The following is a 19,293-nucleotide window of genomic DNA, read 5'->3' on the forward strand; positions in this document are numbered from 1 at the left end:
GCTGACCATTCACTCAGACACAAGCCTTTAGTCTCTCAAACTGTATTCTCTATCAGTCAGTGAATAATTCCATCAAGTTGTGGAGGTATCCACGTGTATCGCTGGGAGGTTCTCACAGCAGTGCAAGCAGATATGTATTAAAGTGCTAAAGCAGGGATCTTGAACTCCAACACACCTGATTTGAATAAAATGGAACCAGTAGTGTCAGGGTCTGCACAATGAACCATTAGTCAGAGTCAGGTGTGAGGGAGCAGGGAAACATCTAAACCCTGAAGGACAGTGACCTCTGAGGACCAGAGTTTGAGATCCCTGGGCTAGATAAAGCCAAACTTCACATTATCTTACCTGCTTTGTCTCTAGATTTGTCTAGACTTGGGCATTTTCCTGAACTCTGCAGCATCATGAGGAAGAGGTGTAGTATCAATTTCTTCCTGGAGCAGAAACAATGTAAAGCATGTGCTTCCCATTGCTGGTGGCCATCTTCAGCATCTTAGACATGTAGTCCTGCGATCCCTGAGCCACAAGAGACAAGTTCCTCTGTCCATTACCACCTTGGATGTAGGAAACAGACACAAGATGTAGAAAATTAAACCCATAACACACAAAAGCAGTAAACTTGCAGTCAATATTGTAAATTGCCTTAATTTAAAACATCGATCTGGGTAGCAACCATAGACTGTATATAAAAGATGGACGGAGTCTCCATGACGTCACACGTAGGTTTCTGAAGAGCAAAAGTGTAGCTCGTTGGTTGTTCCCACCGTCGCCATCTTGGTAGCATCACGCATGTCGTTAGTCCAGGAACATCCAAAAAGCTGAGAGGGGGACTGTGAAGGTGGGGGGTGAATGATTGACACCCCATCAAACTCTGAGCTGCCTGTAGCTAAGAGCTAACTGAGCTAACCCCAAGAAACGGTAGCTAACCAGCTAACGGAGGTAGGCGAGCTAAAGCTAAGACGCGCTGTAAGTCTGCTAAAAACCGCACTGTCGCTCTTTTCACTCTTTACACTTCTTCTCTCCGACCCTTTAATGGTTAACGGTAACACTTGTCATTATACTATGTACACATCAGCACTTTTCATGATTCACAGGAACGCACACAGAACAGCACAAGCGCACATACATCCCTGTCACAACCAGCTGGCACATACACATGCACGCGGAGAAGCAGTGGGATGCACGCACACAGGCTTCAGTAATATGCATATAGCCCTCATCTCTGTGGTTGGTTCATGAACGAACTCATATTTGTCACTTGGAATGTGCGTGGAGCTGGCACAAGGGAAAAGAGGTTAAACATTTTTAATCGTTTACAAGAAATGAAAGCAGATAGAATATTACTCCAAGAGACTCATTTATCAAACTCAACAATAGATCTTCTCTCAACAACCCAGTTTCCACACGTGTATTCAGCTTGTTATAATTCTAGGCAGAGAGGAGTAGCAACTCTTATTAATAGAAGGTTAAATTTTGACATAGATAATACAATCATAGATCCAGAAGGCAGATTTATAATAGTTACATTATCTATTAAAAATGTTAAGTTATGTATTGCAAATATATATAGTCCAAATATAGATGATCCCTCCTTCTTCACTCCCTCTTCGCCTCACTCTATGGTCACTCAGATAACACACTAATTATAGGAGGTGATTTTAACATTATACTGGACAAACAAAGTACCACAGGAGCTCATCGAGTCTGGAAATCCTCATAAACTGTAAAACAGTACATGAAGGATTTTGGTCTCTGTGATGCTTGGCGCTCTCACCATCCCACACTGAGAGAATACACCGTCTTCTCTTCAGTTCACCATTCCTATTCTAGATTAGATTATTTCTTAACTAGCAGCTCACTGATAAATGACATGTCAGAAATCAAAATCCATCCTATTAGCATTAGTGATCACGCACCAGTATCATTCACTCTGAGAAGTAAGAGCAATAAACCAGCAACTAGAAACTGGAGATTTAATACGTCATTACTTAAAGAGTTTATCAGCTACTTTAAAAGAGAATGGTCCTTATATCTAGAAAATAACGACTTGCCAGAAACTTCAGCGTGTGTTCTTTGGGAAGCAGGAAAAGCAGTGATGAGAGGGAAAATAATTTCCTTTTCTTCTCATAAGAAAAAGAAGGAAACTTTGAGAATTTCAGAGTTAGAACTCAGAATTAAATCCTTAGAGGATGCTTACCATGTCTCCCCAGAAGAACACACACTAAATGCTATAAGGAAAGCTAAACTTGAACTTAATGAAATAATAGATAAAAAGACGCAATTCTTGGTGCAAAGACTTCGCTTGGAGAATTTTGAGCATGGCAACAAATCTGGAAGGTTCCTGGCTAATCAGTTAAAAACAAACAAGGAGAAAACAACCATCTCCTCTGTCAGAGATCCAGAAGGAAACATCAGCCACGGCCCTGACAAGATAAATAACACTTTCAAAGAATTCTATAAAACATTATATACATCACAACTAACTACAACAGATGACAATATTGATAAATTTCTTAGTAACATTAATCTTCCAAAATTAAAACATGAAAATAAAATGGTCTTGGATTCCCCCCTTTCAGTTGGCGAACTCCAAGAAGCTCTCCAGCATATGCCCAACAATAAAGCTCCAGGTCCAAATAGTTACCCAGCAGAATTCTACAAAGAATTCTGGACAGTGCTGGCACCCACTTCTTACAATATGATATTAGAAATAAGGGAAAAACAAAAAATACCTTCAAATATGAACCTAGCCAATATTACTCTACTATTAAAACCAGGTAAAGACCCGACACTTCCATCCAGTTACCGTCCAGTTTCATTAATAAATGTAGATCTCAAAATAATTAGCAAAGCTTTGGCCAGAAGAATAGAAAAAATAACCCCTCTAATAATACATCCTGACCAAACAGGCTTTATTAAAGGTAGACATTCCTCTACTAACATGCGTAGATTAATTAACATCATAGATTATTCTACTCTACATAACCTGGAATCCACAGCCATTTCTTTACACGCAGAAAAAGCATTTGACCGAGTAAACTGGAAATTTTTATTTGCAACGTTAAACAAATTTGGGTTTGGGTCATCTTTCTTAGATTGGATAAAAATATTATATAACAACCCAAATGCATGTGTGAAGACCAATGATCAAACCTCTCCAAGCTTCTGTTTGCAGAGAGGAACCAGACAGGGCTGCCCGCTTTCTCCATCACTCTTTGCTATTTTTATTGAACCCCTAGCTGCTGCCATACGACAAAATAAAAAGATTAAAGGAATCCATGCCAAAAATATAGAGCACAAGATAAGTCTTTATGCTGATGACGTATTACTTTTCCTCCAGAACTCACCGACATCTCTCCCCCAGACAATCACACTTATTAACACATTCTCATCAATATCTGACTACTCTATTAACTGGTCTAAGACTATTGTTATATCCATTAACTGTGACCTACAAAACATACCCAATACTACAATACAGTCTGGAAACATTAGATATCTAGGCATAAACATTTCCCCCAGGTTATCAGAACTAACAAAGCTAAATTATGTCCAGCTACTTAAAGCAATAGAGGATGATCTCTCACTGTGGAGGCACTTACCCATATCACTCATGGGGAGGGTTGCCACAGTTAAAATGATGGTTCTATCTAAAGTAAACTACCTGTTTTCAATGATACCCACTAAACCATCCTCCAGCTGGTTTAAGTCACTGGACTCACATATATCTAAATTTTTATGGAAAAATAAGCCATCACGTATCAGTCTAAAAACTTTACAACAGACTAAAGATAGAGGCGAATTGGAGCTACCCAACTTTAATCATGTTTTCTTAGCTAACAAGCTGCAGTATATCTCCAAATGGCTTAAACCTAGCAGTCTGGATGAATCATGGTTAGATGTAGAGGAAGCATTGTGTGAGGATCTGTTTATCTCTGACCTGCCATTCATCAGCTCAACCATCAAAACACATCAGTGTTTTAAAAGCATCAATATCAGTTCCTCTTTAGTGGCTTGGTGGGAATTTCTAAAAATAACCAAATCCTCACTTTTTCCATGTAAGTTTACACCCCTCTGGAACAACCCTGACATCCTGCACAATAAAAAGCTGATTAATTTCACTTAATGGAAAAATAAAGGAATAAAACAGTTAGAACATATAATAGAAAATGGAAACTTTTTGTCATTTAATATTATCACTTCACAATATGGAATCAGTAGCAAAACATTTTTAGAATATCACCAGCTTAAATCTATTATATGTAAAAAATATACCATTAATCAATTAAACTTACAGCTACTTATTAGGGTGGCAGAATTCATCAATCTCAATGCCCCAAAGCTATTATCAAAAACATATAGACTATTATCCAAACTAGAAGACTCAGTCTGTCTTCCAACTTCAAAATGGGAGGGTGACTTATCCAGTAACTTTAATAAAGATAAATGGTCACAAATATGTTTAAACACCTTTAAAATGACTAAGAATTCAAATATGCAACTAATACAATTCAAAATTCTGCATAGAACTCATTATACAGGACAAAGGATGTTCAGTATGGGTCTGTCACAATCAAACATCTGCCCACACTGCAATGAAAACATACCTGACAACTATCTCCATGCCTTGTGGTCCTGCACACCTGTCCGCTGGTTCTGGCTTCAGGTATGTGTGGACATGTCAACATGGTTTAAATGTAATATTCCTACAATCCCTGCACTATGTCTACTAGGTGACTTGGGTGACATTAATATGACAATTAACTCTGCACACATGATACGCACAGCATTATGCATCGCAAAGAAAACTATCCTTGTGAACTGGAAAAACAAAATTAATCTGTGTATTCAGCAGTTTAGGAATCTCTTAGTTGACCACATCAGTAGTGAGACAATGTCTACCTCCTCAAAGAACTATTTAGCTGAATCTCATTCCCTCTGGTCCCCTGTGCTTAGTTCCATCACTTAGTGTAGGTGGAGCACTGTGACCTCGTTGCTAGTGAGGTCGGGCTATTCCGGGGCGGGCTGGGCGGGGGTTCTGAGCTCTGGTGCCCGGGGGTGGTCCTCCTCCCTCCGGGGTGGTGGGGTCCGTGTGTGCCCGGGGTCTGGGCCTGCCCAGATGTGCTGCCGTGGTGTGGGTTGGTGCATGCCCTGATGTCTGGTTGACGCCCTGGGACCCAGGTATGGCCCGGGGGCAGGGGGGGGTGCAGGGGTTTGAAGGAGGGCTGAGTGGGATTCAGGGGATTATAGGGGGAGGTGCTGGGGTGTGAGACAGGGATGCCTGTATGTTGTGTGTGTGTGTATGTACTTTGGATGATGTTTGTGTGGATGTGGGGGTTTGTTTGTGTGCGTGTGTATGCATGCGTTAGGATGAGTGGGGGTGTGTCTGGGGAGTGAGAGTGGGAGGGTTGGATGCTGTGTGAGTGTTTATATTGTGTGGGTGGGGCTGAGAGGGCGTATTTGAGTTAGGATGAGCCGGAGTGTGCAAGAAAATAGGTGTGTGCATGTGTTTCTGTGTGTGGTTGGGGCGGGGTTAAGTGCACGTGTGTGGGGGTGGGGGTGGGGGGTGGATCCTGGGCGGGCCTGGGGGTGGTGGGCCGTGGGTCTGCCGCTGTCCCCATCCTCTCATTCCCCGTTAGGGGTGTGGGAGGGTGGGTACTTTCTAGGGTTGGTGATGGCTCACTGGCTGTGGTCCCTGAGTGGCCCGGTCGTGGGGGGCGGCCTCTCCTGGCCTGTCTTGCCCTGGGGGCCTCCTGGGGAGCGGGGGTGCCTAATGCCACTAGAGGCTCATCATCCAGAGGGAAGTTTGCTTCCCCCGGACCCCTCTTACTTCCAGCTCTCTCTGTCTCACACACACACACACACGTAGGGAGTTGGGAGGCGTGGAGCCATGCAGGGTGGAATGGAGAGGGTATTGGGGACCTCTCACACCCCTGTTCCCCCTGTGTGTGGCCGGGGGTGGGCGGGGGGAGGTGGTTGCCCCGGGGCCGGGTCCCGGGGTGGCTGCGCTGGTAGGCTGCTGGCTCTGTGGGTGTTGGGTCAAGGGGGGGGGGGGGTGCTTGGGGCTCGCTGTCCTCTGGTCTGCCTGGGGTGTCCCCCACGGGTCATGGTGGGTGGGTTGTGTGTGGCGTGTGATGGGTATTTTTCCTATCATAAAATAAGACACAAAGAACTCAGAGTGAAGTCAGCGTCATCGCGATGGGGAGAGACGGTGGTTCAGCACTCAGAGAGTGTCTGGTGTCAACTCCGAAGTCTCAACCCCAGCGCAGCCTCTTTATTGAGCAGCTATCACACTTCAGTAGAGCAAACAAAGTTCAAGCAAAGTTCAAACAGGGAAACACATCAGCATACAACACTTTATGACCCTTATCACAAAGAGCTGTGACCACCACATCCTGTCCTCTGCAGGGTGGGTGAGACCCCAAATTATTACCCATCCTTAAGGGAGAAACTTCAAACTGTTAACTTTAAACTGTCAACTTCTGTTTCCTCTAACATTTCCCTCCTGTTTGACATTTAAAGTTATCAATTCCAAGCATAAACCAAACATAAATCAAAAACATGAATCAAAAATATGTGAAGAAATGCAAATATAAAACGAAGTCCACTTTTCATAGCATCAGACTGTATCACTTGTCTTCACATTTTCAATACAGGCATCATAACAGTGAACATTACAGACCTATGTCTGTAGCATCAACTAGGAGTGGAGCATACTCCCGTGACAACATAAGTTGTTGCACATAAGCATGTGAAATTGCTCGAGAAACCATGGATTTAAGACATGGAATCACACAAGAAATCAGAATGCAAAACAGAATCAATACTGATAGGAATGGAGCACACACCCTTAATATCACAGTCCACCATGGTCCACTAGTAAGCCATGACCAGAAACCCCACTCAGGGGGTGGCACACGATCTGCAGCCATACTGTCCCTGAGATTCTGCAGGCCAGCCATTGCCTGCGCCACATCTCCATTAAGCAAAACATATGGCATCACAGTAGGTCATGGCTCGTGCATAAAGGTCAGGTTGGCTGGATGACTTTGGTATGACTGAGCAAACATAGCAGTCGGTCTGGTTCTTCAAGGCGGCCAACATTTTGGCATACGCATACCAGAGGTTGACGTCCTGTAGCTCCAAGGGGTTATGGTCTTTCCACATGTGTGCATGATGGTGCACATACCTTTTGATCATTGTTTCCGGTAGCGGTGCAGGGTAGAACCATCTGTAGATTGTTGGCCACAGCAAGAATAATGCAAAGGACAAGGTGGTGAGACATGCTACAGTCACAGCGCACGCGTAGGTCCAGCAGCAGTGACGCCTTGGTCTACGTCTCTGCTCCAGATCCTCCATTTGTGCTGGTTTCTGAGTTAAAGGTGCTGCTTAAGGTGAAATGGGATCCGTTGGTTTCTTCACTGGCGTTGATACGAATTATCACTAAAAGATAATCCCTATTTGTAGCCAGAGGCTGTGGGTTTTAATCACAGCCCTCCTTCCCCCACTCACAGCAGCCTTACTTTGCACTCAGAAGTTTGCAGTGACTGAGATGTATCCAGCTGGGTCTTTCCGCTATCTTGACTGCCGTAGGCGTTGTCAGCAGCACTTGGTAAGGCCCCTCCCGCCGTGGGCTGGACCAGGTTTTGCGCTTGATGACTTTAATGAAGACCCAGTCTCCTGGTTTCACCAGCTCAGGAAGGTCCTGTAAGGAAATACAATCGGAGGGCAATAAACCTGCATTGATTACATCTCTTTGCTGCAGAACTTTCCTCATGTAGTCTGCTAAAGTGTTTTCATCATTAGCATGCTGTAAGTCTTTAGAAAACACTGGTAGTCTGTAAGGTCTGCCATGAATGATCTCAAAAGGAGTTAATCCTTTGTCAGAAGGGGTTATTCTCATGTATAGCTTTACTAAATCCAAACATTCAGGCCAGGGCCTTCTAGTTTCTTCCATGCACTTTTTCAGTCTGGATTTAACTGTCCCGTTTGTCCGTTCTATTAATCCGGCACTTTGAGGATGGTATGCACAGTGGTTTTTCAAAGTCATTTTGAGGTGTTCTGCCATGTCTGAGATTAGTTTGTTCACAAAGTGTGGTCCATTGTCACTATAGATTATTTCTGGAATACCATGGTTAGGTATAATGTGTTTACAAATTGCTTTTGCCACAGTCAGTGCATCAGCATGTTTAGCTGGGACTATTTCAACCCATTTAGAATAAGCATCAATCATTACCAGACAGTATTTATGTGGTCCGCTCTGGTTTAGTTCAATAAAGTCCATGTGGAGTGTCTGAAAAGGATATTTTGGTTCAGGGAACCTGCCCCTCTGTGGTATCATGTTGCCTTGTGGGTTATGTTTAATACAGATCACGCAGGATTTACAAAAGTTTTTTAAGTAAGATTTTAAACCAAAAGCTGTGAACTGCTTCTCTATAATGTCACTCATCCCCCCTGTTGACACATGACATACACCATGTGTCACTAATGCCGCTGCTTTAAATAAAGATTTTGGGAGAACAGGTTTACCATTAAGTTCATAAAGTCCTGTTCTCTGACTTGTAGCTGCTCCTTTAGTAAGCCAGAGTTGTTTCTCTGTCGTAGACGCTGCTTCCTGCATGTCGCCCAGCACCGTGTGGTCAATAAAGACCCCCTGCTGCTCAGCAGAGTAGAGATCATTGACCCCAAATTGCCCTGCTGCTGCTTGCTTCGCGGTTGCATCTGCAAACCTGTTTCCTGTTGATACGTCATCCTGTCCAACAGGGCTGTTTTAAGCTGTTGCTGATAAGGACCTTTTTCGTCAGTATCATAGGGAATGCCACTGTGTATTTTAAATTCTTTCTCAAACCATATGCGGAAATCATCCACTTCTTCATTTGGCTTCTGTTTTACAGCTGCAAGGTGGCTGTAATTAGCCATTTTCTTAAAGGCAACACGCACACGGTCAAAAAGTGCATCTAGCTGAGTTTTATAGGCTCCAGTTATGTCACCATCTGCTGGGGAATGGGCTAACTGCTCCTACCGCATCTCTGCCTGTATAATCTCCTCTCACTCTGCCCCAGTCTTTCCCCAAAGAGGACATCATAGCTTCTCCTGCCTCGTGAGCATTCAGTCTGTAGGAATGTATAATGTCAGTTATGTCCTGGACCCAGTCATCAGGATTCTCACGAGGAGGAGTCACACCTGCCACTGCCTTGGCAGCTTCCTCAAGAGTCCATGGTCTGAACACATACATGTGTCTGTCAGCTGCCTCAGGGTTAGGATTAGCAACCTGAATCATGGGGAAAGTCTCTGTGTATCTGGCTGGTGGGCGCACACTATCTGATGGTCTTAAGTCATATGCAGGTGGCAGCAACGGATATAACGGGGCTGCGGGGCCTGGTTTAGGTGAATCTGTTACTGGTGGAGCAGTAAGAGATGCAAGCGGGGACGAGGTCGGGGTCAGAGTAGGTGGTAGTCTGCCTCTTCTGGGAGTACCCTGGGTGGCCGAAGCAGCTCCACCCGAGGGGCCTGGTGTGGGTTGAACAGGTTGGTCCCGTCTCCTTGGGTAGATGGGACCGGTCTCGTTATCACCAGGTCTTACAAAAGCTACCATAGCAGCCTCTTTGCCCTTCTTTCTGTCTTTAGACTTTCTAATATTATCCCTGCGAATCTTAGACTCCTCTAACCACCTGTGTGCACACTCCAGCTCCTTCTTTTTCTTATCTGCCTTCTTACCAGTCTTACCACTTACACTTGCTTCCAGCTTATCTACTACTGTCTGCCACTCATCTACCTTCAACTTCCCTGTCACCCCATATTTGGGGACCCATTTTTCCAGAAACTTGACGTTATCCGGATTCCTCTGATTCATGTACTTCACATCTCCCTCTAAGGCGACTGAAGATTCACTGTTTCCCATATTGGGTCTGCGTTGTGTTATGAAATTATGACCTTAATCTCGAGAGGTAAATTGACCTACTTCACCAGACCACTGGCTTGTGTTATCACCGTCAGGTTTCCACCAGTGCGATGCTTCAGTCAAATCTACTTCGAGCACTCACTCTCACAGCCACTCACTCACACACACTTCTGCCTAGGCTCTGTCCCTGTGCCTTCTTTCAGACGCTTTACCTTTAACACTGCTCCCAAGGGTTCTCTGGCGTGCGTTTTTACACTGCTCCCAGAAAATTTCTGGCGTGTTCTATAGTGCTGCTCCCAGACTTAGTCTGGCGCACTAAGTGACTGCTCCCAAGAAAAAACTTGGCGTCTATAGCACTGCTCCCAGGAACCACTTGGCGTGTTTTACCAACACTGCCCCAGATTTAATCTGGCGTGTTATAACAAAGACTGCTCCCAGGTTTAACCTGGCGTCTATTATTTCTTTCCCTGGCGTCACTCTCTTGCTTATACCCACTCCGGGTTCGGTATCCTCCTCAGTCACGGATCCCGTCAATCCACCGCTGGCAGGATGAGCATGAAGTAAATCACCACTGGACAATTCAGTCGTCAGGTCTTTCTTCTCAGCCGTCCTGATGATGGCTGCCCGCGCGGGTTTCGGTGTTCAGGCCTCCTCCTGTCAACGAATGGGTATGTTGGGATCCGGGTCACGGCACCAAAAATGATGGGTATTTTTCCTATCATAAAATAAGACACAAAGAACTCAGAGTGAAGTCAGCGTCATCGCGATGGGGAGAGACGGTGGTTCAGCACTCAGAGAGTGTCTGGTGTCAACTCCGAAGTCTCAACCCCAGCACAGCCTCTTTATTGAGCAGCTATCACACTTCAGTAGAGCAAACAAAGTTCAAGCAAAGTTCAAACAGGGAAACACATCAGCATACAACACTTTATGACCCTTATCACACAGAGCTGTGACCACCACATCCTGTCCTCTGCAGGGTGGGTGAGACCGCAAATCATTACCCATCCTTAAGGGAGAAACTTTAAACTGTTAACTTTAAACTGTCAACTTCTGTTTCCTCTAACAGCGTGACTGTGTGGTGGTGAGTGATTGTGGGTGCGGCGTGGGGGAGGGTGTGAGTGTGGGGTTATATAGGGTGCAGGTGGGGAGTGGTGGGAGGGGGCCGATAGCACCCTGGTTCCCGGGGTGTGCGGCTGGAACATCGGGGTGTGTGCTGGCCTACGCCGGGTGGCTGTCTGGGGGGGCCTGGTCCTCCTAGGCATGTTGCGGGCCCTCTGCCTTTGGGGGGTGGGGCGGCCGCCTCTGGGCTCCTGGGGCCCTGGGCCCTTCGCTTGGGCTGCCCTGGGTGGCTGGTCCCTGGCGGGGCCGGTGGCTGCTGATCTTGGCCCACTGGGGCCTGTGCCCCGGGACCGTGAGGGGCTCTTGCTGGGGCTCTCCTCTGCCGCCCTTCGGGTGGGGCTGGAGTCATCTTCGTGGTGGGGTGGCTTGGGTTGGTGCTCCGGGTCTGCTGCTGGGGGCCCGGCCCAGGCCCTGGTCTGCCTCTGGCCTCCGTGGAGGCTTGGTCGCATTTGCATGATCTCACTCATCACTCTTCATCACCGATCACTCCTTGTTTCTCATGCTCTGCATGCTGACACAGTCACTGAGTTGTCCAGTGGGTTTTAATACTAAGTGATAATTTTTTTTTTTTTTTTTTTTTCCTGTGAGTTAGTATCTGGTCGCCGTTATGTCTTTTTGATTTGGTTATTACTTAAAAACTCTTAATGACTAGTTTTTTTCTGTGTGTGTGTTTCTGCTTTTGTAAAAGTTGTAGGAAATTTTCTGGTGTGTTCATGTACAGGTGTAACAGTTTGTTGTCTGGTGATGGTGTGGATTGAAGGGTCGTTGCCTTCTGTCTGTGATCTTTTTGTCTCCTTTCTCCTTTCCCTTTTGCTCTTTTTGCTATTTTCCATCTTTTTCCTCCGGTCAGGTCCAGCAAGATTACATAGATTCCGTAATTCAAAGTAAATAAATAAATAAATGGATCAGATTATCAAGAGGAGCCTTACCCATAGGCCTCCCCTTGGCAGAGCAAATTTGTTCAGCACGATACAGCAACCAGATAATGATTTTGCTGCTATGATGCTGGACAGGACAAGTTAAAAAAAAAATAAATAAATAAAAAAAAAAAATAACATGTTTATTTCTGCTGTGAAGTTGGTCTTTTTAACATGGGAGTCTATGGGGATTGACTCTGTTTTGAAGCCAACCCCTAGCGGATGAGGGGTGAACTACAATTTTTGCACTTCCACGTAGGCTTCACATCTTACTGGCGGAGGTTGCCGCTTGGTAGCAACAGTACAAATTGAGATATTTTTTACAAAGCATTGCACTAAAATAAGCATTTTTGCAGTATAATTTTACAAACCTTAAATTTAGTATACTTTATAAGTCATCTAGTATAATTAAAATGGTTGTTATCTGCAGATTTATACAAAAGCCATCCTCCGGTTAGGGTCTTCATTTTGGGATATTCATCATGAAGAGCTTTGGTGATCTAGGTTAAGAAAAAATATATAAAGACTAATGTGATATTCCAAAGATCTGTCTGCTAAAAACCAAAGACCTCACTAGGGTATTCTAGGAGATGCAATTTCAAATTCCTATCAACAGACTCCATAAATCTAAGACCAAGAAAATGACCTGTTGATGATCAGCATTATCAGCTATGCCAATTGTCCGCCTTCCCAGTCCACCTTGAAGGAGCCTCATTTCATTTTTGGGAGTTTTTGTTGTTGAACCAGGCAGAAGACAGAAACTGAGCTCTACACGGCGAGCTGCTGGTATGACAACACTTGGTGCTGGAAAAGGTCGCTTTCCTCTGTTCTGTCTTCTTTGAAACATTGCTGGAAATGACCTAACATTCTTTCAATAATTTAATAATAAATATATAAATGGGGAAAAAACAACAACAAAAAACTAAAATGAATCATAATATTTTAAAGAAAATAGAGCCAAATGGGCATTAATAAACTTGCAGTTGGGAACACATCAAACCCTGAACTTTATTCAGTGTTCAGCAGATTGTAACCGTCTAAGTTATTAATAATTAGTGTTTCTGCATCGTAACGATGCCTCACTTCTGTCAGTTGATCGTGGTGAGGACATTTCTCTATATTGTGTTTTCAGACATGTTTTAACATAACTTTACTGGGGAGAAACCTGAAAGGGCACAAGGAAACAGCAGCTGGGGTTCTATTAACATTGCCGACCAAGCCCCGGTGACGTTAGGTGTTCAAGAGGCTACAAATACATCGGTGCTAGGAGAGGCCATTTCTTAGCTAACTGTAAACTAATATTTAAACACACTTTGTTGAACAAATTAAAAATAAGTGGTAAGCTTAATAATTGTTATCACACTCTTCATTTAACAGGATTATTCACCGGAGTTTAAAAAAAGCATCTTCAGCCTGCTATGGGGAATCTGTTTTGGCTTGATTCTTTTCTGCAATTGATCTTAAAAACTGTACAAGGATAACTTGGTTGGAGCGATACTAAAACAACTGAATGCTTCAACAAACTTGTGACATAAAATATAAACTTTTATTCCAAGTACATTTAAAATTATAACCCACCGGCATAACAGACGAACTCGCGCCTTCGTCCATTGTTGAAACTCAACTCCCCTTTAAGAGTCTGCAGCGGTGTGGTAAGACAGGAAGCCATCTGTGCTCTGATTGGACAGTTTGATTTGTCACCATCCAATCAGATAGGAGTGTAGAGACACAGACATAATTCGCAACTTCAGAGGCTCGCACGCAGCGTTGTGCCTTGCATCTATGAGCAAGGTTTTCGCAAAAGAACTTTATTTTTTTCCCCACAAATACAAACTATGCAAACCCCTTTTCTGCACATTTGCACACTTGAATTTTTCAGGCAGATTGTTTTTAGAGGGTGACAAGCTTGATTTACAGATGCAAACTGAAATTATGTGCAAGCATTCATTTACAACTGCAAAATCTTTATGACTTAATATTGAGCCCATAGCTGGATCATTTGGGGAGTCTCGATTGAGTACTGGGTGGAGGACCCTTAGGGGTCGTGAGATTATTTCAGGGGGTTACCAGATTGGTATTTTTACCAGGGCTGTCAAAATTAAACCATTAATAAAGAGATAAATCTTCTAAATTAGCAAAAATATTTTTTACCACGTTAACACATAAACAACAAAGTTAGTACACATGGCATTTTAAAAATCTGAACTAGACATTATCGCTGCAAGAGAAGTTGATTTTGGGCATGTAGCTGCCTTGTCACAGCAGTGAAACACTAAAAAGCTTTTAATCCTCCTTATTTATAAAAAATTCTTTTCCAGCCTTATGTTTAGAGGGTTCTGCAGGATGAGCCATCTAATATATCACACAATTAATCACTAAGCCGTCTCTTGGGGGTCGCAAACACCAACGGATGTCATCTTGGGGGTTGTGGCTCAAAAAGTATGAGAACCAGTGAATCAGAGAAGGTGAAAAGGATGAAGAGGATGAGGAAGGATGGATGAGAACAGGGATGTGTAAAGGCTGAGAGAATGAGACACCTGAGAACTGAGTAGGAGAAGTTAAATTTAGTTTAATTCAGCTCTATTTGTATGGTACTAATTCAGTCTAATTCATTATAATCCAATTCAAATAAATACATTATATGATCCACATTAATCCATTTTATTTAATAACTGTGTTCATAAAATAATACCTAGCTAAGGAAACCAATGGATTGCATCAAATCTTCTCTTTGGTCCGATCCTCCATCATTTCATTAGGAAGTTTATGCAGCATTCAATATGACATTATTCAGCAAACACAAGATGTTTGTGATGTAAGATCAGAAAACGAGTCAGATCCAACAGGCATGAGTGTGCAGTAAAACCCCATCATCAAGTTTAACTTCATGTTGGACCACAGCAGCTTCCCCATGTTTGTTGGCCCTGCTGGGGCCACATCTGGTCCCCCCAGCTGCTGCTAGCCCAGATTCAGATTCACAAAGTGGGACACAGAGATGCAGAAAAGCTCTGCGTTAAAAATCTGAAGCATGACCATCAGATAAATCAGGACCATTAACATGAATCCTGAAGAGAAGATAGGAAAGTAATTATTGTAAATATAAACTGTTATACTTCTATTATATTATGAAGTCAGTTAGGGAAATATGTTTGAAGTGGTTTTTTGTATTAAAATAGAAAAAAAGAAAAAAAAACACAGCCTAAAGTTTATTTCTTTTATAGGTTTCTGGGGTTTATTGTCTGGAGGCAACATTGGACAATAATGTCGTATATAAGTGAAAAAGATTATTTTTCTGAAACACTGACCAACATTTATGTCAATAACATGTAAAATATTCAACAAGTTACATCCAGGATTAAATGTAAAAGTCTCCAAAAAGGACGTTTTTTTAAAGTGTTTTATATATCTGAGTGTTTCCTGGAGGCAACATCGGATCATTGTGGAGCAGCCCATTATGTACCTTGTACTACATGTGATACAGTTCATCCATCAGGACATGTCTGCTGGTTTTAGGTTAAATTCACTCTGATGAGTTTTCTATTAAACTCAGTATCCAGCAGATGATGTTTCTCCATCTATATCCATCCATCTGGTCCTCCTGCTGCAGCTCCATCCACTCTCTCTATCACTGACTGTTATGTGTGAATCAAAAGGTTGTGACCTTTCCAGATAATGAAGACCTGCTGGGAGCCTGCTTCTGAGTCATAAACACATCTCTTCCCTCTCCACGGGGTTATACTGCAGGCCCTGAACAGTCATCTCTGGCTTTCTGCTGAGCTCATTCATGCAGGATGATGGTGATAAAATTCTTCATTAAGTTTATTCATTTGTAAACAATAAACCATTTTAATACCAAAGTTATTTCCTCCGTTCCCGTCTTCACAAACATGACCTGATGTGTTGGACTTGTTTCTTTATTTTTCTCCAAACACAGGAGGAAAAAAACAGCTGAAACCAGCTGGAGCTGGATTCGGTTTACACAGTTATATGAATGTGGATGCATCAATCCTTAATACATTCACACAGAGAATATCATGTTTGTCTTTACACTCAGAGCTGTAACTATCATCAGAAGGCAATGTGGGGTTTAACACCTTGCTCAAAGACACTTCAACATACAGTCAGAGGAAGCCAGGACTATCTCTGCAACTTCAGCCCCCAGAGATAGGAGAGCCAGCCCCTGGGTCCCCAGACTATGCTTCCTTACTCTGAGACAAGTTGGTAGGATTGAGGAGGTCTTCGAAGTATTCCTTCCAATGACCCACAACTTCAGCAGCTCCCTACTGTTCACAGTGTTGATGGTGCACTGCGTCCCCCTCCTGAACCGCTGGATGGTGGACCAGTATTTAGCCGAAGCCATCGGAAGTTGTTCTCCAGGGCCACACTGAAATCCTCCCACACCCAAGTTGTTACCTCAGCAAATGCTGAAGCCTGCCCATATCTGTCAGCTTCCTCCAGAGTCCCACAGGCCAAAAGGCCCAATAGGACTCCTTCTTCAACTTGACACATCCCTCACCACCAGTGTCCACCAATGGGTTCAGGGATCACTACCACAACAGGGGCCAACTACCTTACGGCCACAGCTCCAGACGGCTGTCTCAATAATGGAGGCATGGAACATGTCCCCCTCCTCACCTGGGACATGGTTGTAGCTCTGCCATAGGTGGGACTTAGAGCTCCTAGTTTGGGTTTCAGAGGTTGACCAGGGACATGGCCAGCGGGGTGGCCAAGGGGGGGGGGGGGGGCATCAATTAGAGTGGCCACCCCAGGTGACCCCCGTTAGCTGGGACAATCAAATTCAATAAAACGTCAAATGTAAGATGACGCTGACACACTGAAGCTCAAACGTCCGAGTGTAAGTGAATGCAGCACCTGCTCGCTACACCCACATTAGAAAACAAGGGGAAAGTTAAGCAGCAAGGTTTAGCAGCACAAGACATTCTTTTCATTCATAACATTCTTTTAAAAAAAACAGGAAATACGGTACCAGAGGAGTGGCATCGGATACATGTAACATAACATAACATGTCACGGGTCAGTCCTCAGTCCTACACTGTTTATCCTTTATATTAATGACACTCTTAAAGTATCTAAACTTTTAAAATGCATACTATTTGCAGATGACACAACTTGTTTTTTACAAAGGTAACAATATAGAGCAAGTGAAAGAGGTGGCCTGAAAAGAACTGGAAAAAATTAAACACTAGTTTAATATAATAAATAAATTATCCCTAAATCTAAATAAAACACATTTCATGAGGTCTACTAATAGAGATACATATTACATTTGGTATAGAAGGTAGTAATATTGGCAGAATAATTGAAGTGAAGGTTTGGGGTGTTATTATTAATGAAAATATTTCATGGAAGCCACATATTATTCGTACAAAAACAAAAATAGCAAAAACAATTGCTATGCTACATAAAGTAAAGGACTCATTGAACAACAATGCTTTATATCTATTATATACTTCTTTGATTGTTCTATATCTGACTTGATGGATTGAAATATGGGGAACTACATGTAAAACATACTGAACATAAATCCAGTTTTCATTTTACAGAAAAAAGCAATAAGAATCAGTAGTTGAAGCAGATATAGAAATCCATCCAATCCATTATTTAGTAAGTTACAACTTTAGATATTAGGTGATCTAGTTGACCACAGCATTTTGAAGCTAATGTATAAAGCACACAGTGAATGTTTGCCAAACACCATACAAAAAGATCTGAAAAAAGAGAAAGTCATTATAATTTAAAAGGATACGAAATACTTAAAAAAAAAAAAAAAAAAAAAAGATTTAGAAATAAAGTGTTGGAGCGATGTGTTTCAGTGTACGGAGTCAGTTTATAGAACAATCTGGATAAAGAAACCAAAGAAACTAAACCAGTTATTGTGTTAAAAAGATTGTTAAGGACTCTGTGATGAGAAAATATAATGAATGAGGTTAATTTGTTGTGTTATGTTGTGTTCTATGGTATTTAGTAGATAATAAAGTGTAAAATGTGAAGTATGCATTAGGAATCAGCGGCATGTTGGCCTGCGGCTGTTTTGGTTGGTCATTTTTTGTTGTTACATAAATGTGATTATATTGGTTTAATTATTTTGTGAGAGGGCAGGTAATAAAAGATTTTCTTCTTTCTGCTCCTTTTCATACAGGTGTTTGAAAATTTTGTTGTATTGATTGTTTTGTTTTTGTAAGCTCTTGTTAAGAGTAAAATAAATATTTTAAATAAATAAAACAGACAACGAAGACAACAAATATCCCGGTAGGTGATATGTTTGTTAAGCAAACTTTGGTGAAATTAGTAGAATATTGCACAAGTAAGTAACCCTAACATAATTATTACAGCCATCGAACACCATCGACAGTAGTGGGGTACCTAGCATGAGCTGCTGTATGGAGATGTAGATTTGGGTGTAAGTGAATACTTTATGCCATGATCTCTGTAGCAGCACTAGCTTATCATGTTGGCTGCCTGCCTGTCACTTAAAACTCAATAATTGCCTTCACTAGGGGCCTCATTCATAAAGCTGGTGTAGGAACAAAAACCAGCATACGCCAACTATAGTCAACTTTTGGGATTTATAAAAACCAGACTGCACAATCCACTATTACCTTTCACACCACATGTTAGATATTAAAGCTGTCTGCAGAAACAAAGACGCACATTCTATATTAATTCTCCTGAGAATGCATGCTTGGGGGGGGGGGGGGGGGGGGGGGGGAAGGATTTTCAGGGAAAAGAGAGATGATAATAAGAACCTCAACCACTAAAATATGTTCTGTCATTGTGAAACAAAACTTCCATGTGATAAAATCCATCCAGATAAATAAGGTGCCAGTCTGCTGCCATCATATAGCATTCAGTGTGGAAAGTAGCTTTGGTCCTTCATTCCAGCAGAGCGGGACCAAACTGGAGGCTGGAGGTCTAGAAGTGATGCTACGCTAACGAAACACACAAGAGGAGGATTTCCTTTTATTTTTTTATTCTTACACAATGCTTTTTATTGTTGTACCAATTTCTGTCCACACGGTCTTTATTTCCTGCAACTCCTTGTCCACCTGGTTAATAGTGGTGATGGTGTCCCTCTGCATCTGCAGGACTTCCTCTGATGACACGGCTGCTGCGGTGCTGGGTGAAATCTCCGGCCTCACCCTTTCCAACCACAGCTGCAGCACTGTCAACTGGAGCGCACAGAAACTAGAAATAAATCTAGTTAACATTAAATAAACTGCTAGCAATCTCAGATCTATCTGTGCATATTTATTTTATACATTAAAACAAAAGACAATACCGTGTCATTACCGTCATTTAGCAGACGCTTTTCTCCAAAGCGACTTACCGTGGGCTGTA

Source organism: Melanotaenia boesemani, chromosome 1, assembly GCF_017639745.1.
Source record: "Melanotaenia boesemani isolate fMelBoe1 chromosome 1, fMelBoe1.pri, whole genome shotgun sequence".
NCBI lineage: Eukaryota > Metazoa > Chordata > Actinopteri > Atheriniformes > Melanotaeniidae > Melanotaenia > Melanotaenia boesemani.